The sequence below is a fragment of the Sus scrofa genome, chromosome 14 (genome assembly GCF_054392235.1).
Source record: "Sus scrofa isolate SSC_HxYL_T2T_F1_AM1 chromosome 14, Sscrofa_HxYL_maternal_Yorkshire_Landrace_v2.0, whole genome shotgun sequence".
NCBI classification, from domain to species: Eukaryota; Metazoa; Chordata; class Mammalia; order Artiodactyla; family Suidae; genus Sus; species Sus scrofa.
In genome coordinates, this window is record NC_139396.1 from 40,444,553 (window position 1) to 40,471,312 (window position 26,760).

General features: G+C 37.1%; 1 long non-coding RNA gene across 1 annotated transcript in view; it reads right to left on the minus strand.

Moving 5' to 3' along the window:
* LOC110256736 (uncharacterized) overlaps nucleotides 1-25,517 on the minus strand; it is a 111,424-nt gene extending 85,907 nt beyond the window's left edge. Inside the window, exon 1 of the long non-coding RNA XR_002338653.2 lies at nucleotides 25,396-25,517. This is a non-coding gene — a long non-coding RNA (uncharacterized LOC110256736). The remainder of the gene's footprint in view (nucleotides 1-25,395) is intronic.
* Between the last annotated feature and the right edge of the window lie 1,243 nt (nucleotides 25,518-26,760).

Below are 26,760 nucleotides of genomic sequence, written 5' to 3' on the forward strand. Positions count from 1 at the left end.
TTATAAGTAAGTAGGTAGATGGATAGGAACAGGGACAGAGACAGAGACATCTTCCCAGCATGTATGTATTTGTGATATCCTTAAAAAGCCTTTCTCTTTTTATCTTTCCAATAAGATCAAAATATCTCTGCAAAAGATAACACGCTTTAACGTTCATTCTCCTATATAGCAGATTTTCAAAATGTACTTGTTGGATTTAATAGAAAATCTATAAAATCAGAGTTCTTAAATTGTACCTTGTCAAAACCGCCTGTATATATGGCCAGTTCCCTTGAGCTGGCATGTACTGTATAAACTTCAGGATTTATAAAATTGTTTTTTGAATGTTAATAATGTTTCAAAGTTTGGAAGATAGTTTCTCAGATGAGGATGTTATGAATCCAGCTCATCTATCTAATCAAATTTCTCCAGCTTTACCTAGAGAATTCTATTAAAAAGCAAAGACCCTATCAGCTTCCATCTAGTTGCTTCATAAGAGTATTATGTGAACTAATGAGATAATTCTTGTAAATCACTTTAGTTCCTCAGAGGTAAGTGCTCAATAAAGAAGAAGTTCTATTATTATTCTCCAGAGACCACCAGCTCTGTGCCTGCACAGTCCTGGTTGGGGGGCTATCAGTTTCACACAGGCATCTGCTGCTGCGAATTGATACACATTTTAAGATTGAGCTGCAAACTTTTGCAAATACAGTCCTTCATAAATTGGACACATTGCCTCTTACTAGATTATTTGTATCAGCATTCAACTAGAGAGTTCTGAGTCCAAGGAGAATTGGTCTAATGATAGACTACAATAAAATTTAATTAAAATTTTCATCTACATGAATTTTAAATTAAAGTCTTCATATTGTTGGCTAAGTCAATGAAGACGTATTTTCTTTTATTCTATTGGCCCAGATTTAATGACTATGTCTCATTGTCAAGCTCTTAAAATTATCCCTTGAGTCTATGACCTGACTCCACTAATTCCTAAATCTTTCTTCATAAGAAAGAAACAATAACTCCCAAGGTTTCAATAAATGTAATGCAGCTTGCCTATGGCCTGTCCTTTGTTTGTGTGCCAAAAAAAAAAAAAAAAAAAGAGAGAATATTCTGTCTAAATCATAACCTATTTCTTGGCTAAACTATAGTAATTTTGCATATATTCTTGAACATATATCTTTATATATATATTTGTCTTTTGTCTTTTGAGTGGCACACTCACGGCATATGGAGATTCCCAGGCTAGGGGGCTAATCAGAGCTATTGCTGCTGGCCACAGCCACAGCCACAGCCATGCCAGATCCAAGCCATGTCTGTGACCTGCATGCAACCTCACGGCAATGCCGGATCTTTAACCCACTGAGCGAGGCCAAGTATGGAATCCACAACCTCATGGTTCCTAGTCAGATTCATTTCCTCTGCCACCACGGGAACTCCTCTTTTTATGGTTTTTTTTTTTTAATTTATTTTTTCCCACTGTACAGCAAGGGGATCAAGTTATCCTAACATGTATACATTTTTCCCCCCACCCTTTATTCTGTTGCAACATGAGTATCTAGACATAGTTCTCAATGCTATTCAGCAGGATCTCCTTGTAAATCTATTCTAAGTTGTGTCTGATAACCCCAAGATCCTGATCCCTCCCACTCCCTCCCTCTCCCATCAGGCAGCCACAAGTCTTTTCTCCAAGTCCATGATTTTCTTTTCTGTGGAAAGGTTCATTTGTGCTGGATATTAGATTCCAGTTATAAGTGATATCATATGGTATTTGTCTTTGTCTTTCTGGCTCATTTCACTCAGTATGAGAGTCTCTAGTTCCATCCATGTTGCTGCAAATGGCATTATGCCATTCTTTTTGATGGCTGAGTAGTATTCCATTGTGTAGATATACCACTTCTTCCGAATCCAATCATCTGTCGATGGACATTTGGGTTGTTTCCATGTCCTGGGTATTGTGAATAGTGCTGCAATGAACATGCGGGTGCACGTGTCTCTTTTAAGTAGAGTTTTGTCCGGATAGATGCCCAAGAGTGGGATTGCAGGGTCATATGGAAGTTCTATGTATAGATTTCTGAGGTATCTCCAAACTGTTCTCCATAGTGGCTGTACCAGTTGACATTCCCACCAGCAGTGCAGGAGGGTTCCCTTTTCTCCACACTCCCTCCAGCACTTGTTATTTGTGGACTTCTTCATGATGGCCATTCTGACTGGTGTGAGGTGGTAGCTCATGGTAGTTTTGATTTGCATTTCTCTTATAGTCAGCGATGTTGAGCATTTTTTCATGTGTTTGCTGGCCATCGATATATCTTCCTTGGAGAAATTTCTATTCAGGTCTTTTGCCCACTTTTCCATTGGTTGATTGGCTTTTTTGCTGTTGGGTTGTATAAATTGCTTGTATAGTCTAGAGATTAAGCCCTTGTCCGTTGCATCATTTGAAACTATTTTCTCCCATTCTGGAAGTTGTCTTTTTGTTTTCTTTTGGGTTTCCTTTGCTGTGCAAAAGCTTTTCAGTTTGATGAGGTCCCATGGGTTTATTTTTGCTCTCATTTCTATTGCTTTGGGAGACCGACCTGAAAAGATATTCATGCTGTTGATGTCAGAGAGTGTTTTGCCTATGTTCTCTTCTAGGAGTTTGGTGGTGTCCTGTCGTATATTTAAGTCTTTCAGCCATTTTGAGTTTATTTTTGTGCATGGTGTGAGGGTGTGTTCTAGTCTCATTGCTTTGCATGTTGCTGTCCAGGTTTCCCAGCAATGCTTGCTGAATAGACTTTCTTTTTCCCATTTGATGTTCTTGCCTCCCTTGTCAAAGATTAATTGACCATAGGTGTCATGGTTTATTTCCGGGTTCTCTATTCTGTTCCATTGGTCTGTCTCTCTGTTTTTTTATGTTTTTAATATTACATTATAATTTGTAAATATAGCAGATTAGATAATGTTAGCTATTAGCTATTTCATATTTAATACATAAACATATCTTTATCTGTTTGTAAAGATATCATGAATTGCTTAATGATTCTATTTCATCTATTTTTTATTCCTTATATATAACATGTTCTATACTAATAGACCATATTCTAGGCTAGAAAATAAATCTCACAAAAACTATAGTTATATATGTTCTCTTAACACAATAGAATTACAGTAAGAATTAATAACAGAAACATAGAAAATAACCAAGCATTTGAAAACTAATAAACACACTTCCGGATTTCACACTTATCAAACAAAAAAAGAATCAAAGGAAAATCAGAAACTCCTCTGTACTGAAATATTTGTCATCTATCCACTTGATTTGAAATGGCTAAATTGAATGGCTACATCATGCTGCTATTTAATTCATATAAGTAAAACTTAAGACAAACCTAAGGGACTTTGGGATCTTAGATATGCCATTATCATCTCTACATCCTGCCAATGGAGCTGGGTTCCTGAAACAAGGCATACACCTTGGGAGCCAAGCTATTTAGGATTACATTCAGTAATCTACATACCCAGAGACAGTTTCCCCAGGTCATTCCTTCATTCCTGTGATGGTATAAACTTCCCTAGAATATAGGTCACCTTTAGATACTTAAAACAAATCCCCATTAGCAAGCTAAAGACATCTGAAGATGAAGAGTTTTTAATGGATTTATGTCAGGGATGAATAGCCTCAATTCGCTCAGTGTAAGTGCAAGGATCTAGGTGAAAATCTCTGACCTTTTTTTTATTCTGCTCGAATTCAAAGCAACACTATTTACCTTAGGATTTGTTTTAGATACATAAGTGTTTCCTCTGGAAAAGTTTGCATCAAGGGCTACAAGATAAACAAGAACAAAAAAGATCAACCTTTTTAAAATGAAAGGGAACTTTGATAGGTTATATCTAAGAAGTCATAAGTTACCAAACTTTTTTTGGTTTAGTTATATATTTATTGATGATCTGTTCTATTAAAAAAATAATGCTTCCCTTGAACATTTAAAATCTTGTGGAATGATTGTCTTTAGGAGTGCGTGTGGCTCTGTGTGTGTATGTGTATTATTTCACTGTTAGGTAGATGTTCTGATAGTTGTATGCAGGAGTGCTTGCAATAAAAGCACATCAAAAAGGGACTTAACCACACTTAATTGTATATTTGGAGTGAGAGGTAGGTGAGATTAGAAGCCTAATTTTGGGAGTTCCCATCGTAGCTCAGTGGTTAACGAATCTGACAAAGAACCATGAGGTTGCGGGTTCGATTCCTGGCCTTGCTCTGTGGGTTGGGAATCCAGCATTGCCACAAGCTGTGGTGTGGGTTGCAGACGCAGCTCGGATCCCGCGTTGCTGTGGCTCTGGCATAGGCCAGCGGCTGCAGCTCCGATTGGACCCCTAGCCTGGGAACTTCCATATGCCACAGGAGTGGCCCTAGAAAAGACCAAAAAAAAAGTCTAATTTTGTTGAGAAGGTGTGTTCTAGGTACAGAAAGTATCTGGAGCAAAGGAACAGAAAGAAGAGGTTGGTGCTGGTGAAATTTATTTTTTCTAGTTGAGAGAACGGGGACCAATATAGGAAGAAGGTAAGCAGCCAAGCCTTCATGGAAGGTCCTCTCTCCCACAGTCACTTAGACTTTAATCCATCAGTAAATAGATAGTTTTTGTCTGGGAAAGGAATGAGCAAGTGAGGGTGGTAAGGAAATGGGAGCAGCAAGCAAGAATTCACAAATTAGAAATAAGTAAGGAAGGTGACATTTTTTTCTTGTTTTTAGAAAGGTATTTGAGAACAAACAGATAAAAGCTCAAGCAAGAGTCCAGCTGAGAGAAAGTAACTAGGACTGAATCAAGACAGTGACAGTAGGGATAAGTAAAGTGGACAAAGAGAAAAACAAGGGGTAAAAATCAACCAAGGTTGATACCTGATCAGCTGCAGCTAAGATGCCAAATCGTGAATATATTTAAGATCTGAGGATTGACAGAGAAGCAGATCATGGCGCCTCCTGTGCAAACATGGACCTTGTCTCTTCCACTGCTTTGAAACAAGGACTGTGTACCATTCTGCTCAGCATCTTGCTCCTGTGACTATCAAAGAGCCTGACTCAGAATGTTCTCACAAAGAACATCTTGTGTGAATGAAATATAGAAGTAGCATATTAAGAATGGAAAGTAACGTGGGAGTTCCAATCATGGTGCAGTGGAAATGAATCCAACTAGGAACCATGAAGTTGTGGGTTCGATCCCTGCCCTTACGCAGCAGATCAAGGATCTGGTGTTGCCTTGAGTTGTGGTGTAGGTCGCAGATGTGGCTCACATCTAGCATTGCTGTGGCTGTGGTGTAGACAGCTCCGATTAGACCCCTGGCCTGGGAACCTCCATATGCCATGGGTGCGGCCCTAAAAAGACAAAAATAAAATAAGGAAAGTAACAGATTTAACTTTAAACAACTTGAGTTGGACCTACCTGTGAAATCTTTAAGCATAAATACATCACTCAGTTTAGAGAAATTAACTTCTACCACAAGAGAATTTGAAATGTGACAGAAAGACTAAGTCAGTTAGTTCAGGGCAAGGATATTTTGTAGATACTCACTTTGGCATGCTACCACTATAGTAGCCATAGGATCCAGGACAAAAATGCAAATGGAATTCCATATATCATGGATCTAAATATTTAAATGTTACAAAATTAAGCTTAACACACTGTTTACAATATGTACCAGACTCCTGTGTTGATAAATATATCATTACAATGGCAGAATTGTATATAGAGTTCTCAGACTTGGAGTTCCTGTCATGAATCAGTGGTTAACAAACCCAACTAGCATCCATGAGGATGTGGGTTCAATCCCTGACCTCACTTAGTGGGTTAAGGATCCAGCATTGCCATGACCTGTGGTGTAGTTCGTAGACATAGCTCTGATCTGGTGTTGATATGGTTGTGGCATAGGCCTGTGGCTATGCTCTGATTTAGCCCCTAGCCTGGGAATTTCCATATGTTGTGGGTGCGACCCCCCCCCCCAAAAAAAAAGAGGAAGAAGAAATAAAAATATAATTCTCAGACTTGTCAACATTTTCGGGAAGAATGCAGAGATGGGGAGAACTGGCCAGCCAAAGGCCCTGGATCATGGCTTGCCTCCCTTCTCTTGCCACACTGAGCTTTTTCCATAAAGCCAGGGCCTCACACCTCCAAGGTCCATCCATGCCCTGCAGACCTCTGTCCATAACCAACGCCAGGGCCCAAGGGTGCACATGGCTCCTGCATGGATGGTCCTCAGAGGAAAGTGTCTGAGGAAGAAAATTCCATAGGCTCTGGTAAGATGCTTAGGCTAGCAGATCAGAGAATTTGAGACCTCAGGGACTCAACAAGCTGGTCTAGAAGGGAGATAAAATTGGAGCAGACCAGGGAATGGTTTCCTCTGGCTTGATCAGAGAAAAATACTGCATATTGAAGCAGTTCTAACAAACTATCGATAAATAGCCTGCAAAACTTAGACTACAGAGGAGGTCAGTAATAAAGCAGGCACAGAGAAGCAAAACAAGAAATCCTTTAAAGACAGAACCAACACCCGGGAATGTTATAGTTTTTTTTTAAATCTAGCTAAACATTTTTGCAGTTGATTTCCATGAGATTTTTTTCTGTTTTTTTTTTTTCTAGAAATGGAGTAGTTTTCTGTGTCTTGTGATCAAATTATCCCTAAGAAAACACAATCATTAAACAATGGGAATACCCAAGGAGAAAATACAGAATGCAAAATGGGCTGTGTGACTTGGTCTCTTACTGGTTTGACAGAGCTGATCTATTTCATACAGAAAATGTGGACAGAGACTGGAAGAAGGAATTAAAGACTAGAGCATGGTTTTACCACCTTGCCAGCCTTCTTTAAATTGTTTCCATTCGTCCTTCTCTTTCTAGGTATTATAGCATGACGTACACAAATCAAAAAGGCCATCTTTAAATTAGAATTTGGGATTAACAGATACACACTATTATATATTAGACAAATAAACAACAAGTCCCTAGGGTATAACACAGGGAACTATACCCAATGTATTGTAATAACTTATAATGGAAAATAGACTTTAAAATAATATATATATGTGCGTATGTATATATGTACACATATGTATAAGTGAATCACTTGGCTGTACACCTGAAGCTAACACAATATTGTAAATGACGTTTACTTCAATTTTTTTTTAAAAAAAAGTTCAAAAAGGCCATCTTTCACGTAGCACTGAAGTTCATTAAGTATAGTAAAACTTGATATCAGCTAGTTAGTGCACAATTACTACCCATTTACTCACCTCCAGCATTTTAAAACAGTCCTACTGCATTTCACTGTACTCTCAGAGAATAGATACCTGACTTGGTTAAACAATATTCACAGAGAAAACTTGCACGTAAATTCATTCTAACAAGGGCCAGTGCTGATGAATGCAAAAGAAGGAGAGAACGTCAAGGAAAAAACAAACAACAAAAACCACTGCTTCTCAATTCCACCATGAACTGTTTTTCAAGAATCCAGCAGATAAAATATGAGAAGCAAAATTGTGGCAAGGACATGTTGCCTTGCGTGTTGGGAGAAGAACAGAAAAAACACCAGAAAATGATCACATCCCTTGGGTAACTAAGTTTTCACATCTTCAAGAAACAGACACAAGCAATTCCACAGGAGCTCGTGAGTGATTTTAGAAGTCCATCAGGAATAATGGGCCAAACTGCCATGAAAAATCAGCAGAAAATGCAAAAAGCATCATCCGAGTCCCTGCATTAAGGGTGTAAATTGTACAAATGAAATGGGAGGAAAAAAAAAAAAAAAGAGTAAACTGTAAAAATGGAGCATCTGTCCTGAGACCTAAATAAGCCACTGACAGATGAAGATATTCACTTCAACCCAATCATGAGGTATCCACAACCTAAATAGATGGGAAACAAAGAGCAGCACAGACACTGTGGACTTAGTGCATCAGAAAACAAAAGAAAGTATCATCATAATAGCATAAGCACATCACAGAATCTTCAAGCTTATAAATATATAATGTACAGGGACAAGGAATATATAAATATAAAGCAATTCCGTCTGAGAGGAGAATATTGATGAAATGAAGAAATTATGTATGCATTAGTACCAGCATGAACCTAACAGACTTAGAATGGAAAATAGTCTAGAAAATGTTTTAGCCATCATGTCCTCAAATATTCTCATTTTACACCTGAGGAAACTAAAAAGCAGAGGGGTAAATGCTACCTTATGCAATAAACTACTCACTCTCAGCTAAGGCAATATAAAATAATGGGTCAGTGTCCACCATTAGTGCGAGGCTAATTTTACATGTACAATGTCAATCAATAGACAAAACGAGCAAAAATAAAATGTATGTGTATGTTTCCATTCAAAATTAGTTCATTAAAATGTTTATTCCCCCAAGGAAATAATGAAACTGTATTTCTTTTTAAAAAAAAAAAATTCAAGCATTTAGTAAATATCTACTTTACTTAGCACATGGGAAATATCATAAGATTTTTAAAATATGTAAATTTTTTCAGCTTTAAAATTTGTTTTGGTTCATAATATAAAAGAAAAAGGAGTTCCCATTGTGGCTCAGTAGGTTAAGAACCTAACATAGCGTCCATGAGCATGCAGGTTTGATCCCTGGCCTTGCTCAGTGGGTTAAGGATCTGGTGTTGCTGCAAGCTGCAGTGTAGGTCTCAGATGTTGCTCAGATCTAGTGTTGCCAAGGCTATGGAGTAAGCCTGCAGCTGTAGTCTGATTCAACCCCTAGCCTGGGAACTTCCATCTTCCATATGCTGCAGGTGGGCCATGAAAAGAAAAAGAAAACCAAAAAAGAAAAAAAAAAAATTGCCAGCCTTAAGGTTGACATCGACTAACTGTAATATAAACAATAGAAATATATTTCAGTTTTATGATTCCCACTAAATCAACCTAGATAAAATCAAGGGGGCAATGACTCAGACTGGGTCCTATGTCCAGTGTGGGGGGCAACTATCTCCCCCAAGTACATACATTGTTTTCCCCTATTACTTGTCTTTCACCCTAATGACATGACTGTTGAGGTCCTTGAAAATCCTCATCATTTGTCAATGTTTACTCACTTCTCATTATCAGGCATCCTGGAAGAATTTTGATAACCAAGAGGCTGCTTTCTCCACTGACCCTGAGGCACCTCTGACCATCATATGAACAAAGCCTCACCTTGCTAAATTTTGGCCTCATTTCAACGAAGACTTTTGGAGTAGGAACTGACTGCATGGCAGGGGCCAGATGAGATGAGGAGAGATTCACCAGACATAAAACTGCTGATCCCTTCCATTCTAGGAGGACAGTTAACAGTAGACAACATCCATCCTTCAATGCCATTTGGCAATCATTTTCAACACTATGTTGAAAATGCTGCATTTGCCGATGATTCTCTCCACTTAAAAACCTATTTATTTTTCAGCACCACAAAGGATGTATCATTTCAGAATAAAATGATTTATTTATGTTGCTAGATAGTAAGATAGTATTATGATAGTAAGATAACAAAAGCAAAATAACACAAAATGAGAAATGAATATCACAGAGATAGATACACATATTTTTTAAAAAGTGCTAAGAAGTCTGAAATTCAGATTTTATGGAAACATGAATAGTAAATAGGATTTTAGTTGCTAAGCAGTGCTAACTAGAAGAAAGAATAGATTTAATGAATGACATAGAGAGTTAATTTGCTGTCAACTTGAAAGGAACTATGCAGTATTTACAAAGCAATATAAATATTTAAAAAAACCTTCATGGAGATAATCTTAGAACAAAGTATGTGAGGTGTCTGTGAGTGCAGAGCACATAAAAAGGGTGCAGAATTGTGCAGCTAAAAGAATTCAGGGCTCAGTTCACTGGACGGCAGTTCCACACTTTGGTCTGCTGCTCAAATAGCTGCAGTACATTTAGCAATTTGCTCAATAGTTATCTTACCTGTTATATGCGAATATTGTCACATGTTAATATTCTTAGTACTACTACAGTATAAATAGAATTAGCAACTGTTGGGATAGTATTGTAAGCAATGTAGAGTACCCATAAATCAATATTTTAAGTATTACTTGAGCAAATTATTAACAAGTTTTATTCTTATCAGTATCAATTTATAATAGTGCAGGACCACTGTGATATGCCCTTGTCCATCCTCCAGCAAAAATTCTGTTTTTAGATTCCAAGCCAATCAAGGTTCCTCTCGAGGGATTTGCTTCCTCATAAAAATGGAACTTCCTTGGCTGAGTGATTCTCCAGAGAGGTAGAGTTTCTCTTTATTATGGGCATATATTACAGTGAAGATGCAGTCCAGAAATTTTTATTCTGGGAACAAAAGACTGAAAGCTTATATATGGATCAGAGAAGTGAGCAGCACAATTCCACTTGCATGTTACAAAATCCCACATGCTGAGAATTTTGAGAAGACAAAAATCTCACTCTGGACCCAGACAAAGAATAGTGCTTGTAAGATACAATGTTAACTAGGGTTTCTAAGGAGCAATGTACCTTTTACACATAAATATGAACACCCAGTACACTGCAAGAGATAGCTATCCCCCCTATTTTCCCAAATTGTTTATTCATGTTTGTGGACTCTCTGTGTTGAAGAAATGTATGTTAACATTTTATTTCATTTAATTTTGTTTCCACTTTGCTTAACAAAGATAATTAATTGTTCATAATACAATTAAAACATAACTACTAATTGGTTTTATAATTTTTGTCAACATGGGTGGAAATCAGGCACATTAAATTTTTTAAAGTATATTTTCTTTTAATGTGGTGGTTAAATATAATTTTATCCTCTAAAATTGATATAATGAGGGTAACAGGAAGAACAGGAATAAACTCCCAAAGACAAAGAAAATTGGAAAGGAATGGTAGTGGATATGATGTCCAGGGAATGTTTATAGCTGGAAACCAGGACACATTACAATTTACCTAGCACAGCAGGGAAAGTGAAAAGCTAAGCCAGTAGCCAAAAGGAAGAAGAAAGATAAAAATGAGTCACAGAATATGGAATAGTTCAAGTTGAAGAAACAGTTATTTTTGAAGGCAGAGATTTAGAGGATGTATAAAAGCAGTATTTGTTCGGTCTAGTTAAGAAGCAATTTGACTCCCAGAAATTCTACCCCTTTATTGCACCCTTGCAACCCTGGCAGGGGACTGGGCTCATGTCACAGGCAGCGTTGCAGAAGACTGGAACAAACATAAAACATCTGTGAAGGCCTGTGTCCTACAAAATATGATCCATCAGACCATCTGCCTTGTTGAGCCCAAGAACTCTGAGAAAAGGCACCTATGCCTCGGGCAAGAGATGGGGTTACTCTCCAGAGAACCTCGCCACCCCAAGAGAAAACCCACAGGTTCTCATATCTAGGCACTCAGGAACAAGGTCCTCAAGACAGACAGAGGGAGGGAATTGGGGGAGAAGGATAAACTGAGTTGGGGTGATCTTTCAACTGGGGTTTCCCTTTTGTCTGTTCCCAAGAGCAGGGTTACCTCTGCGCAGATGGTTCCCAGCACGGTGGGGCAGGGGAGCATACAATCTCCAGGGCCTGGTGGCTCCCTCTTGATCCAGGACTGACAAGGGGAGACTGGGTGCTCTTAGCATCCTACACTGGAATATGGGTCCACTGGCCCAATAAAGTGGATGGGGGCAGGGTACAGGGCATCCACCCACTTCTTTGGGCCAATGCACCCATCTGCCAGCAAAAAGGTGGACCAAAAAAATGCTGATTTCAGTTATAAGTCTTACAGCACTAGTTGATTTTTAAAATTTTACACACATACTTATTTCTAAACTGTAAATTCATATTCAACATATATTGGCATATTAAAAAGTATGTACTAATCAGAGCATCCAGAAAAGTGAAAAAACATAAAAATAACCATTGCCTCAATATCCCAATAAGAGATAATTACATTTAACATTTATCATGGATCTCCTCAGTCTTTTTTTTTTCTTTTTTTTTTATCTTTCACAAATTTATTTTATATATGAAACTTCCTTTAATATTATACGCATTTTCTGACATTGACAATGAATTTTATAAGCCTTCTTTTGTTGGTACAATATTTTGTTATACAAATTTTATGATGTGTTTAACCACTCTCTTCTTTCTGTATTTTTACAAAACTCCTCATACCTCTTTCTTATAAATAATACTCTGATGCGCATCTCTGAGCATAAAACATAATTCTCTGTAGTTTTTAATGTGCAGATATCTGCTTGAGTACTCACCCTAAATCTATCAATTTGTAGGGGCTTTCACAGTTGAAATCATTTCAAGAAAATTTTGCCCCAATAAAACAATTTAAAGGCACTGTAGGTTTCATTCTAATGAGCTATTACCTATGTAAATGATTTTCCAGTTCTTTGGTTTTAGGAGTTTGCCATTTCCCCCAGGGAAACTTTCCACTTTCTAGTACAACTTCAAGCTTTCCCCAGTGAGCACTAAAACAAATAAGTAATTCATTTTTTGTGCTGCATTTGCTTCTTCTGTCATTGAATTCATTTCAGTCTCTCTCAAGGGGCTTATAATCTTCCTTCCCTGTCTTCTCAATTCACATATATTTGTGAAACTGTCCATTTTTCTTCACAAAATATGCATTCTTCTTGAAGGTCTTCTTATGATTTATTCAATTCTATGTGCTTTTTCCCTACATTTGTAATATTGATTTAGATTTCTTATCTCCTACGCCTTTTTATTTTGTACAACCTGTATGTTTTTCCCTAGGTGTGTTTTCCTTTTTTGTCTGCTTCTTCAACTAAAGTTTATTAATGATTTCAACATTGTTTAAGTCCTCAGGAGTCAAGAACAACCACATGCTTCAGTCCACTGGGTGCCAGTGATCTGTTCATTGTGTCAAATATAACACCTCATTTTTCTTTACTATGATCTGTCAATGATAGGCTAGTGGTATTTAACTTTTACATTATAGGAAACAAACACCAATTACAACATAAAACAACTGGGCCCACTTAGTTATTCGAAATAAAGGTAGGGCCTCCCATTCTACTTCTTAGAAGTGGGGGAGTGAGCAATTGGTCTTGCTTGTTGGTTATTTTTAAGTAATTGAGTCAAACCAATTAAATGCAAGTTAAGTTGACATTTTCCTTTCCATTCTCTGATTATTTAAAATTTATTGTTTTAGTAAAGTATAGTTGGTTTACAATATTGTGCCAATATCTGATGAACAGCAAAGTGACATTGTGACAAAGTCACAATCTTTTTCTCATATTATTTTCCATCGTGATTTATCCCAAGAGGCTGGATATAGTTCCCTGTACTATACAGTAGAACCTCATTGATTATCCATTCAAAATGTAATAGTTCACATCTCCTATCCAGTCTTTGCTTTTTTCATCTGGTTTTTACCATTGCCTGAGCTAAACCTTTGTAGGGGTCAATTAGCAAAAGTGAACTTGGGAAAAATTATTAATAGATTATGTAAATCCATCTTTATTATTTGGGGGGAAACTATCTGAAAATAAAGATCTAGTCAATCATTTGTACAATTACTTTTGTACAGAGTAACTCATTTATAGCTAAAAATTATGCATGTGCTATTTCTAAGGGTACACATTTAATTATTTTATTTCTTAGTGTGATATTAACAAGTGTTTAAAGACATGAATGATTAATCTTCCTGATGTGTTAATATAACCTAAATTTTCTGATGCCAGTGGCAATTCCTCAACTTCCTTCTCTTTCACTGATGGCAAGAAACATAGTTCAGAGAAGGATTCATCAGAGATTACTTGCAATAGCAGGACTTTACATTATTTCTTCATATTGGACTTAGTCTCAGCCTTTGTCATGTTTGACCTACATCATCCTTGGGAATCCTGCCTCAAATGAGTTATCATTAAATCCTTCAGTTTCATTGTCTATATTCAGAAGTGAGTGAGGTGAAGACAACTTTCAGGCTTATACTATACATACCTTCACCACAACTATACGTTATGTTTTCTGCATTTTGGCTGGAACCTGTATGTTTGCATATGTGTCCTGGATTTTTTGTCTTGCTCTCTGCTCCATTCTGTTGCCCCACATCTTGAGCCTGGTTTTCTGTTCTTTATTCTCACACTCTTTATTCATCTCCTCTCTGATGCCAGACTTTCTACATCTACATGTGCTTTTTTCTCCCCATCCCAGCTTTGATTTTACCAAAGGCATACCTTTCTTTCTCCACCAACACTTAGGATCTCAGTAACAATTTATGATTCTGATTCCAATTCCAACATGTGCAGATATTTTTTCCCTACTCCAGCATATAATTCCATGACACCAGCTGAGTCTCCTGCAATTAATTCAGTTCTGATAGAAATAGCATCAGATTCCATGGGTAAAGTTCTCAGATCTACCAGACTTCTCCCACTTCGGGTGCTAATCACAAATCCAGGTGGTCACCTGTGGTTCTGAGCAACCCTCCATAGAGCAGAGGTTCCAATCATCTTCTTTTTGGGCTCAATTAATTTTCTAGAGTGGCTTACAGAACTCAGATAAATATTTTACTCACTAGATTAACAGTCTATTGTAATAGGATATAACCCAGGAGGAGCCAGATTGAAGAGATGTATGGGGCAAAATATAGGGAAAGACATAGAGTGTGCATGCCTTCTCTGAGACCCCACTGTCCCTGGATCTCCCCATGGTCACCAACCTGGAAGCTCAAAGAACCTGATACTCCTGAATTTTATAGAGGCTTCATTAAATAGGCATGATTGATTAAATCATCAGCCATTTGTCCTGGACTCTAACTTCAGCCCCATTCCAGTCCTTGGAGGTGGTTGTAGTTACAGGAAGTTCCAACTTTCTAACCCCAAGGTTGGTTCTCCTGGCAACTAGCCTCCATCCTTAGCTGCTTCCAAAATTTGTCTCATTAACATAACCAAAGAGTACTTTATCGTTCTCATCACTTGCGAAATTCCAAGTATTTTAGGAGCTCCATGCCAGAAATAGGGACAAAGATCAAATACATATTTCTTATTATAAATCACAGTATCACACAACATGTCCTCAGATTCTTCCAACTCAAAGTAGCTCATATTTTCTCTTTTTAGGTGACTTTCCAAGCTCACTTCCTTCATATTCATATGAACACCAAAATTACACTTGTTCTCAGCCCACATCTGCCATTTTCATTAAATGTCACACATCCAGAGCTTGGATGAGGTCTGGTTCTCTGAGATCCAAGCTGGGAATCAGCACTTGTGGAGGTGAGAGGAAAGGGCGCAGCCATGACAAGCAACAAAAAACCAACAACCCAACTGAAAAATTGGTAGAATACATAAATAGACATTTCTCCAAAGAAGACTTGCATATAAGCTGTCAGCACATGAAAAAATGCTCAACATCACTAATTATTAGATGCTGAGGAAATCAAAACAACAACGTGGTACCACATCACAGCAATTAGAGTGGCCATCATTAACAAGTCAACAAATAACAAATGTTGGAAAGGCTGTGGAGAAAGGGAATCCTCCTACATTATTGGTGGGAGTGTAAATTGGTACAACTACTATGGAAATACCTCAGAAAACTAAGTGTAGAAGTACCATATGACCCAGAAATCCCACTCCTGGATATATATCCACACAAAACTTTCATTGAAAAAGATATATGTACCCTTATGTTTATTGCAGCACTATTCACAATAGCTAAGATATAGAAACAACCTGAATGCCCATCGACAGATGAATGGATTAGGAAGATGTGGTACAGATATACAATTGAATACTATTCACCTGTAAAAAAGAACAAAATAATGCCATCTGCAGCAACATGGATGAACAAGAGACTCTCATACTGAGTGAAGTAAGCCAGAAAGAGAAAGATACAGGGGGAGGGGGAAGGAGTGGGATGGATTAGGAGTCTAGGGTTAGTTGATGAAACTGTTGCATTTGGAGTGGATAGGCAATGGGATCCTGTTGTATAGCACGGGGAACTATATATATAATCACTTGTGATGGAAGATGATGGAGGATAATGCAAAAAAAAGAATATATATATGCACATATATGTATGTATGTATGTATGACTGGGTTATTTTGCTTATAGAAGAAATTGACAGAACATTGTAAATCAATTATAATTAAAAATTTTTGAAAATAATAAAAAATATAAAAGGAAAAAATAAAGTTAACCAAAAATAAATAAATAAATCCAGATGAAGAAAGATATATTCTTCCCCCTCATAAGCAGAAAACCCTGTTGAGACAGAGTTTTGTTTCAACAATGCCCAACTATGTAGAATCCTAGGAGCTACACACCCCTTCCCAGTCAAAAACCTCTTCATTATAGTTAATAATTACTTCAAGATATCCCCAAAGAAGAGTCAGATGCTTACGTTACATTGATAAAGGATCTTCCTAAATAGTTACTATAAACAGTGAAGCAGAAACTTCAGTGGGTATAATTAAGTCTTTACCTCAGAGATTGAAAATGTTTCCAGCTTTAGACTATCTTTTCCCAGGAAAAACCAGTTCTATAGAAATTTGCAAAAATGTCTGAATCTGATACATATAAAACCAACTTTTTTTTTGGCAGCACCTGTGGCATATGGAAGCTCCTGGGCCAGGGATTGAATCTGAGCTGCAGCTGCAACCTACCCCACAGGTAGGTAACAACATCAGAACCTTGATCCACTGTGCCACAGTAGTAACTCCCTGAATTCAACATTTTCAAAGCAATAAACATCCAAATTTTTTTGGTCTGTAAATCTTATATGTAATCTATGCATGGAGTCCCCTATGTGACTCACCTTCACTATACCACCTCCTAAATCTTCCAGGAATGTTCAAAGTACTCTTTGCAGAAGTGCCTCAGAGCAATTCCATTCTGAATCCAATCATTCCAATTCTAATTACTCACATTTAATAGTCTTAGGTATGAGAAAACCCCACTCTTATTTAGCCTTAGATTTTTTCCTGTGGGGCTTACTGTTGCTCTCTTGAAGCACACAAAAAGTCTGATCCTCCAAACACCTGACAACATTAATCATTTCTTTTCTCTTCATGTTAAAAAGGTCCTTTCAGTCGTTTCTCATATTATCTGATGTGTGATATTTCAAAGAGCATGATCCTTGGTTGGCAGGGAAAATTTAGATTTTTCCACTATCTACTAAATTTAGAGCCTTGGGGACATCCCTCTGCATAATTTTCACATCTTTAATAGGCAGCTATGGAGAAATGACTAGCAACTTCCACACAATTAGGAAAATTAATATAGATTATGCATTCAAATCACATAGCACATGACTTGGCACATAGTATTAGCTATTGTTATTGTCTTGGTAACTTTTGTCTTATTTTATTAAAATAAAATATTTGACTTTGAGCAAATTAACCAAGAGGTAAACACTATATTACTTTAAAGGCATTGAAATGCATGTCTTGTCAATAACTGCATGTGACACACATATTCAAGTAAGGGCTTCCTGTCCAGAGAGTGTCCTCACGTCACTTCTTTAAAGCACAATCATTGTCTGTATATATGCCCAAGAGTGGGATTGCTGGGTCATATGGTAATTCTATAGTTTACTGAGGTACCTCCATACTGTTGTCCATAGTGGTTGTACCAATTTACATGCCCACCAAGAGTATAGGAGGATTCTCTTTTTCCACATCCTCTCCAGCATTTGCTATTTGTTGATTTTGTTAATGTTGGCCATTCAGACAGATGAGAGGTGGTACCTCATAGTAGTTTTGATGTGCATTTCTCTAATAGTGATGTTGAGCATTTTTTCATGTGCTTGTTGGCTATCTATATATCTGTGGAGAAATATGTATTCAGGTCTTTTGCCCATTTTTCAGTTGGGTTGTTGGTTTTCTTGCTGTTGAGTTGTATAAGTAGTTTTTTATATTTTAGAGATTAAGCCCTTGTCAGTTGCATCATTTGAAACTATTTTCTCCCATTCCAAAGGTTGTCTTTTTTTTATGGTTTCCTTTGCTTGGAAAAAGCTTGTCAGTTTCATAAGGTCCCATTGATCCCACTGATGGGATCCCACTGATCCCCTTGATCCCATTTTTGCTTTTATTTCCGTTGACTTGGGAGACTGACCTACAAAAACATTTGTACAGTTGATGACAGAAAATGTCTTGCCTATGTTCTCTTCTAGAAGTTTTGATGGTAACTTGCCTTAGCCAATTTGAGTTTATTTTTGTGCATGATGTGAGGGTGTGTTCCAGTTTCATTGATTTACATGCAGCTTTTGTTTTCCCAGCACCAGTTGCTGAAAAGACTGTCTTTTCCCCATTTCATATTCGTGCCTCCTTTGTCAAAGATTAATTGACCATAGGTGTCTGGGTTTATTTATGGGTTCTCCATTCTGTTCCATTGGTCTGTATGTCTGTTTTGGTACCAATATCACACTGTCTTGATTACCCTAGCTTTGTAATATTGCCTGAAGTCTGGGAGAGTTATGCCTCCTGCTTGGATTTTATTCCTCAAGATTGCTTTGGCAATTCTCGGTCTTTTGTGATTCCATATAAATGTTGGATTGTTTGTTCTAGTTCTGTGAAAAATGTCATAGGTAATTTGATAGGGATTGCATTGAATCTGTAGATTGCTTTGGGTAGTATGGCCATTTTTACAATATGAATTTTTCCAACCTGGAGCATGGAATATCTTTCCATTTCTTTTCATCCTCTTTAATTTCCTTGATTAATGTTTTATAGTTCTCAGCATATATGTCATTCACCTCCTTGGTCAGGTTTATTCCCAGATATTTAATATTTTGAGGTGCAATTTTAAAAGATATTATATTTTTATATTCCTTTTCTAATATTTCATTGTTAGTATATAGAAATGCCACTTGTTTCTGAATGTTAATCTTGTATCATGCTACTTTGCTGAATTTGTTGATCAGTTTGAGTAATTTTGTGTGGATTCCTTAGGGTTTTCTATATATAGTATCACATCATCTTCATAAGGTGACAACTTTACCTCTTCTTTTCCAATTTGGCTTTTTATCTCTTTTGTTTGACTAATTGCTGTGGCTAGGACTTCCAATACTATGTTGAATAAAAGTGAGAGTGGGCATCCTTGTCTTGTTCCAGATTTTAGCAGGCTTTCAGCTTTTCTCTATTGAGTATTATATTTGCTATGGATTTGTTGTAAATGGCTTCTATACCCACTTTGATAAGAGTTTTTATCAGGAATGGATGTTGGCATATATCTGGACAAAACTTTCATTGAAAAAGATACATGCACCCATATATTCATTGGAGCACTATTCACAATAGCTAAGATCCAGAAACAACCTAAATGTCCTTCATCAGATGAATAGATTAAGAAAATGTGGTATATATACACAATGGAATACTATTCAACCATAAAAAAGAACACAATAATGACATTTGCAGCAACATGGATGTAAATCCAATACTATAATTCTAAGTGAAGAATGTCATAGAGAGAAAGACAAATACCATGCAATATCACTTATATCTGGAATTTAACATATGGCACATACAAACCTTTCCACAGAAAAAAAGCTCATGGACTTAGAGAACAGACTTGTGGTCGCCAAGGGAAAGGGGGAGGGAGTGGGATGGACTGGGAGTCTGGGGTTAATAAGTGCAAATTATCGCATTTCGAGTGGATAAGCAATGAGATCCTGCTGTATAGCACATGGAACTATATTCAGTCACTTGTGATGGAACACGATGGAGGATAATGTTAGAAAAAGAATATGTATATGTATGATAGACTTACATTGTTGTACAGTAGAAGTTGACAGAATACTGGAAATCAATTATAATGGAAAAAAATTAAAATAATAAATAAATAAATAAATAAATAAATAAATCACAATTACCATTTGGTGTGGAGCAGCAAATAACAAATCAGTGTGAAAGGCAAAATGCACAACCATGAGGGGATGAAGATCAAGCCCCTTATCACCGATGACCATCAGCCAGAAACATGCACAGACGTGCAGACAAGCAATCCTAACAGTCATGCATGGCACATGTGTGGTAAGAGCTAGGAAGGAAAGATATAAAACATATTATCAAAATATAGAGATAATTATGAAGGAGTTCCTTCAGGGGGTGCCCTATTGAAGAGGTGATCCCCAGCAATCCAAATACATTCATTCATCCAATCATCCACCCACTCATTTACTCATTAGATCTTTGCTCAATGGTTTCTATTCCTGGAAACCGTGCTTCTCTAATAATGGCTACAGACAATACAGTGATAAAGATACAACCCCTGTCCCCAAAGAGAAAACTGCCTAGTAGAAGAGAAAAACTGATTGACGATGATTTCCATGTATGATGTTTATCGATATGATGTCTAGAATGTAAAGAGATCCTATGATTTGGTTCTAAGAGAAGGCTTCATTGTAATCTTTGTAGGATTGCTAAATTTAGAAAATAAAAATACAGGATGCCCATTTGAACTTTAATTTCAGATAAATCACAAATATTTTTAGTATAAACCTACTCTGGGAAATATTTGGGACATAATTGTACAACAAGTTATGCTATTTAGATGAAATTCAAATTTAAAAGTGGATGACCTGTTTTTTTATGTAACAACTCTAAATCTGAGGGGTGAATTGGACAAAGTTTTCCCTTGTCCAGGATGAGTGGAGGATACTGGGAGATCATGCGAAATGGAGGAAATTGTATCTAAAAGGGCTGGAGTGACTCAGCACATTGTGAAGTTGGCTTATGCAGCAAGTTCATAAAGATGAAGCAGGTATTAGCAACTCTTAAGGAGATGTAATTCTCTTCCTTGGAGCAAGTAGAAGCTATTTAAGGGACATAAGCAGGGGGCTGACAGGATCAATTTCCATTTTCCAAACATCAATCCAGTTACAGAATGGATTCCAATGAGCAGATCTGGAGGCAAGATGGGGAGCCAATTTAGAACGGATAGAATATAAAGCAAGGTGTTCTTGTAGAGGGAGGTGTCTAAACAAAGCCCAAAGACAAGGTGTGGAAACAATGGTGCAACCAGACAACTTGTGAGCAGCCTTGATTGCAAGGGGCAGAGTAGGAGGAAATGAAATTGCAAAGTGAATTTAAGGCCAGTTTTTCTTAGAGAGCTTATATGGTAAAGTCTTAGACTTAATCCCCACAAAGTGGTTGAAAGATTTTAAAGGATTATCATTCTTATCCTATTTCTCACTTTGAGAAATTGGACAGGTTAGCCCAACTTCTCAAAAATGCCAATGAATTAATGTCAGGGATGATTCTCTGATGAAGTCAAAAGTAGGATCAAGTTAGGGAAGAAATAATTAAAGTGTACTTCCTCTAATAAAATGGCCTATTTAAAAAAATATATATGGGTTAAAACAGAACCTTTAACTCATTCCATAGAAACTTAGATCTTGAAGTACCAAGATTAGTATTCTGAGCAAATATAAAACCCAGGACAAAGAAACATAAGGAAAGGGTTATGCTAAGATTTGTCCTTGTAAATATTTTCTTCATCAACCCCACCTTCCCAAACCCATCTTCTTCATCACGACTGTCACCACCACCTTCACCATCATGACCTACATGCATATAGGACTTACTGTGCTCCAGGCAGGAATACTCACAGCAACCTTGTGGCGGGGGGGGGGGGGGGGGGGGCGGCTCTTTTATTCCCATTTTACCAATAAGGAACCGGAGGTACAGAAAAATATCCAAGTTTCCCAAGGGCTCATAGCTATAAAGTGCCCAGCTGACTCCAAAGATAGGAGATGTTCTGGCTTATACATGTATTCTCAATATGTGAGGTTCAGGTGGTCTTAAATCTGCTAAATGCTTAAGAAATGAAAAGAACCCACCCCCCGAAAGAATGGCTAAATGAAGCATAAAATTGTCACTGAGGAAAAATAATAAGATGAAGAAAAATATTCTTAAAACTTCCTAATGTCATTAATTTGGGTTGGTAGTCAAAGACAAAAAATTAATTCCTCCATAGCCAGGCTGCTACTATACAGAGAAGGTGGTAAAAGCAGTATCTGTTTCATCTACCATATACTTCACTTATTGTCTATAGATCTTGTCAACATTTCTTTTTTTTTTTCCCAGGGTCACACCAGTGGCATATGGAAGTTCCCAGGCTATGGGTAGAATCAGAGGTGTAGCTGAGGCCTACACCACAGCCATGGCAACACTGGATCTGAGCTGCATCTGTGAGCTACTCTATGCCACAGCTTGCAGCAACACCAGGCCATTAAACCACTGAGAGAGGCCAGGGTTCAAACCAGCATCTTCATAGAGATGTCAAGTCCTTAACCTGCTGAACCACAATGGGAACTCCCAGATCCTGTCAGTATCTCAAATGAAAGAAACAAGCACATCTAGCTCTGTGAATTTGTCAGTACCCCACAAGTTGATGTGTAGTGGAGAGGCAGATCTGCAACCAACTTTACCTAGGTGATGAACAGATCAGAATTCCAGTCCCCACAGAATGCTACTAGTATTTTTCTCAACATTATAACCAATACAGCAATCCCCCTAATTAAATTGGTAGCTGAAATGCAAATGTATCTTTCTAACAGATCCAGCGTTGTTATAAAAGATATATTCAGGCTAAGATTTAAGCAAAGGTAAGAGTGCAGTTATGTAAAAAATGAGCTGAAGTTAACTGAATTTAAAAGTTCAGAGTGCTGCAAAAATAGAAAAGAAGGCTCAAAGGCCTCTCAAAAGGGGAATCTAGAAGGTTGGTTTCTAGCATAAAGTGAGACATAAAAGCTTCATCCTTAGCATGAGAGTAAAATAGAAACAAAAGTGCCCTGCTTCTCATAAACTTGATAAACAAACAAACTTTGGACTTAAATTTTTATACTGAGTAAAGGGAAAAGGGGTGTATGAGGAATATTTCCTGAAAAATTAAAAGAAGCGCCTATAACCTGAGTTTTTTGGTCTAGCTCACTGTGCTTGGTCAATGAGAAAAATGCAAAGCCAATAGTTTAGCTTAAAATTTAAAATGTTAAGTTTCAAGGCCGTTTGAGAAAATGGACCTACCTTGTCTCAAGCCACAAAGTTTTGAAAAAAAACTGTTAATAGTCAAAAATTACAAAACCCAAGCCAAAGTTATATATAACAAAGAGTAAGCAGATATAAACACAGAAAGGTATTCTCATGGACTTCTGATATTGATCTTTAAAATTAATAAACATATTATATTGCTCAAGAAATAAAGGGGGCTTAAAACATAGCTCTAACAACAAATTTTGCAAAAGCAACAAATTATACTTCTAAAAATGAAATCTACTAACTGAAATTGGAAGGTTGGTGGATGGGTTTAGACATAATTAAAGAGATAACTAGTAAATTTAAGAAGGTCACAGATCAGGGACACCAGTCACAAGACTGAGATTTAAAATAAATTCTCTCCTGGTCCCCACCTTCCACTACATCCATGGGGCTCCAGTTTAACAGCGAGTCATATCTGAAAGAGCAGCAAGATACAGACTCAATTTAAGGAGGACAAAAAACAAGTATACTAGAGCGGTTTTAAGTCTCTGTCACCTACTGATACAGTAGACATTAGACACAGCCCTCATTCCTAGTCAGACTAACCAAAAAAAAACCTCACACTAAAGGCCTTTTTCAGTTCCTATTACCTATGATATTATTCCCAGCATTGTATAAAAAATATTTAAACCCAGATAAAACATAATGTGAACAGTCAAGACTAGCATCAGAGTCAGACTCAACTATGATACAGATGGTGGAATGAGGAGACATGAATTTTAAACAACTGTAATAACATGATAAGGATTTTAATTTTTAAAAAGACAACATGCAAGAACATATGGGCAGTGTAAGCAGAGAGATGTAAATTCTAAGAAAAATCAGAAGGGAGGGCTAGAAATCACAATACCATAATGGAAATGAAAAATGCACTGCTTTTGATGAGCTCATCAGTGGATTGAACATGACCAAGAAAACAATCAATGGTCTTGAAGATACATCTTCTCAAACTAAAATGCAGAGAAAAAGGAATGGACAAGAAAAAAAAAAATGCTGTGCATCTTTCAGTAGGTCCTTACTGGTGCTGGTGTGAAGCCTGGTTTCTTAGAATGACACACCAGGTTCCTCTTCACCTTCCTCTGCAATCTCAAATTTGCTTCTCTTGTCCTCACACCAGGGCTCTAGGGATTGATGGCCTTTCTATCCCATTCCTGATTTGGCCTTTGGTGTTTTCTCTCTCTCAGATCTCAATCACGCTGCTGCCTCTTCCATACTGTTGCCTCCATTGCACCAGAAAAGTCCTCCACACCTATTAGGTCTGAGTTGATGTTCTACTGGCACCAGAAAGCCATTTCTGGACCTTCACCTGGCCTCCCCTCCAGGGCTAACTAGGTTCCCCTGCTAGGGCTTGTAAGCACCCTTCTCCACGGTGCCTAGTCATTCTACGTCTAATTGCCATCTTAACTAATAAGTGTACAATGTAACTAGTAAGTGCAGAACATAAAGGCAGGCATCATGTGAATCTAGCTCAAAGCTGTGTACATAGAGCCTAGCACAGTGACAAATAATGCATAGGGCCCAGTAAATATATAATAGATTAATCAGTTAATCTTTTGGTTTAGGCTTGGCACTCAGTATTGGGAAAAATTGAATCACATCAAATTCAGTAACATAAGAAAAGCAATTGATAGGATACTCCCCATTGTCTAACTTGACATTTGGGTGGATTTCAAAGCTACAATTACAAAGTTATTGAAAGACCTTTGGTACTTCCGTTAAAACACAGTGTCAGTATTTAAGATAAATGGGGACCACAGAGATTGCTTTAAACATCTTTGGGGTTTAAAGAGTAAGTCCAAAGAAACTTTCTTTGTGGGACTCTGAGAATATGATTTTTGAGAATTGTGAAGTTTAAACATTGAAATCCTTTTCACAACAAGACCTTGAGCCAAATAGGTCATGTTTAATCATTTATTTACTTAACATTTTCTATCATTTAAGGGTCTTAAAATTTAAATGATAGGGTACTCTCTGCATCCCCAACTAGTACGAGCTGGGAATTAAACAAGAATGCCTATTTTTAGTCTAGTTAAAGATGATAGAAGATATGTTAACTTATAGGATAATTTAAACAGCAACTGACTTGATACCTTAAAATATCAGCTTAAAGAAAATCAGATTGTTACTCATGTAAAAGTGAAATTCTCACCAACTCAAAACATTTTCAACTATTTTTCTGCATTTGTTCAATTTGTCATTCCATCGTGAAACAAAATTAGATTACTTAGACTTTACTGAGTCTTCACAAAGCTGTTTTGGTCATTACCTTGGCTATTTGTAGGAATTTTGTATAGTAGTTAATGATCTGTTTCAATCACCATCAAAGGAAGGAAGTTAAACTTTCACTCCTGTAGTTTTTAAGGTAGTTGTGTTTAAAAGATACACAGGGCTATGACCTAATTTGAAAGGCACTCGAGGTCACAAGTCATTCATACCTTCACAACTGAGGACAACTTAGCCCATTTTTTTCCTCTGTTCTCATCTTAATTGTGTAATCATTCAGCTTCTGTTGTCACTTCCACTGATCTTCAGGAACAATTGACTCTGCTTCTATAGACTGCAGGTAAAGAAAATCAAAACAAATCAGTATCACTTTAGACCCATTAATTTTGCTTCAGTGGCTTCAACTTTCTACCCCTAGCTAATGAAAGGACAGATTTTGTCATAATAGTGTTTTATTCATAATGCATTTCAATACATTTTAATTTATTTTTATTGTTCTCACTAGATACATGTTTCTAGGGAGAACCAAAATAAGCTTATACCCAAGAAAAATAGGAAATATATCTACAGTTTAAATAAAAGAAAAACAACACCAGCTATAAAAACACAAATCTGGAAAAGGATTTTTTAAATCATCATACCCAACCCCTCCCGAATTGTCTTTCATTGCCAAACCTGCACTTAACTAAAATGTTTAAAATTTAGTAATAGAATTGCTGGATTAGGTTCATTTTGCATTTGTATTATTAACCCTAACATTTAAAGAAAAAATTTTAATGAAAATATACAAAGCAATGTTGAAGCTACTTTTATCTTATATCTGTGATAGCATCACAGGCAAAGAATCAAGGTCCTTTGGTTTACTGACTAAATAATTGCTCAAATGCATTGCCTTTAGCAATGTCTAAACCATGTCTTTTCTATCATTTTGCCATTATTCTTTAAACCCATAGTCATCTCAGGGTAAACCTAATCAGTATGTTTCTGATTTATTGTCACTAGTGTCATAGAAAAGTTGTTTCTCAAATGTTAGCTCCTGAAAAATGAGCTTTCGGAATCATTTTAAAATACTTTCAGGACCTTGTATTTAGAGCAAAAAAATGTCATGATTCTCTCGATGGCACTGGCCTGAAATCTCAGTGAAGCGACCTCTAACTTTAGAATTTCAAAGTCAGAATAGATTTTCCAACTTGAAAAAGCACATCTTCTCCTCCTGTTCCCCAGTGCTGTGCCATTTCACTCCCCTTCCTCAGATCTGATGTTAAGGAAATTGAACTTTGACTTCAATTTAAGGCTATCTGAACACTTCTCTTTGATTATCTGACTTCTTCAGCATTTACCTATTAAGACGATAGGTAACAAGAATAACTCCTTAACTCTTTGATCGGATTCTTATTTTTATTTTCTTTTTGAGGGCTGCACCTATGACATATGGAAGTTCACAGGCTAGAGGTGGAATTGGAGCTGTAGCTGCTGGCCTACACTGCAGCCACAACAAAATGGGATCCAAGCCACATCTGCAATCTATGCTGCAGCTCATGGCAACATTGGATCCTTAATCCACTGAGCAAGGTCAG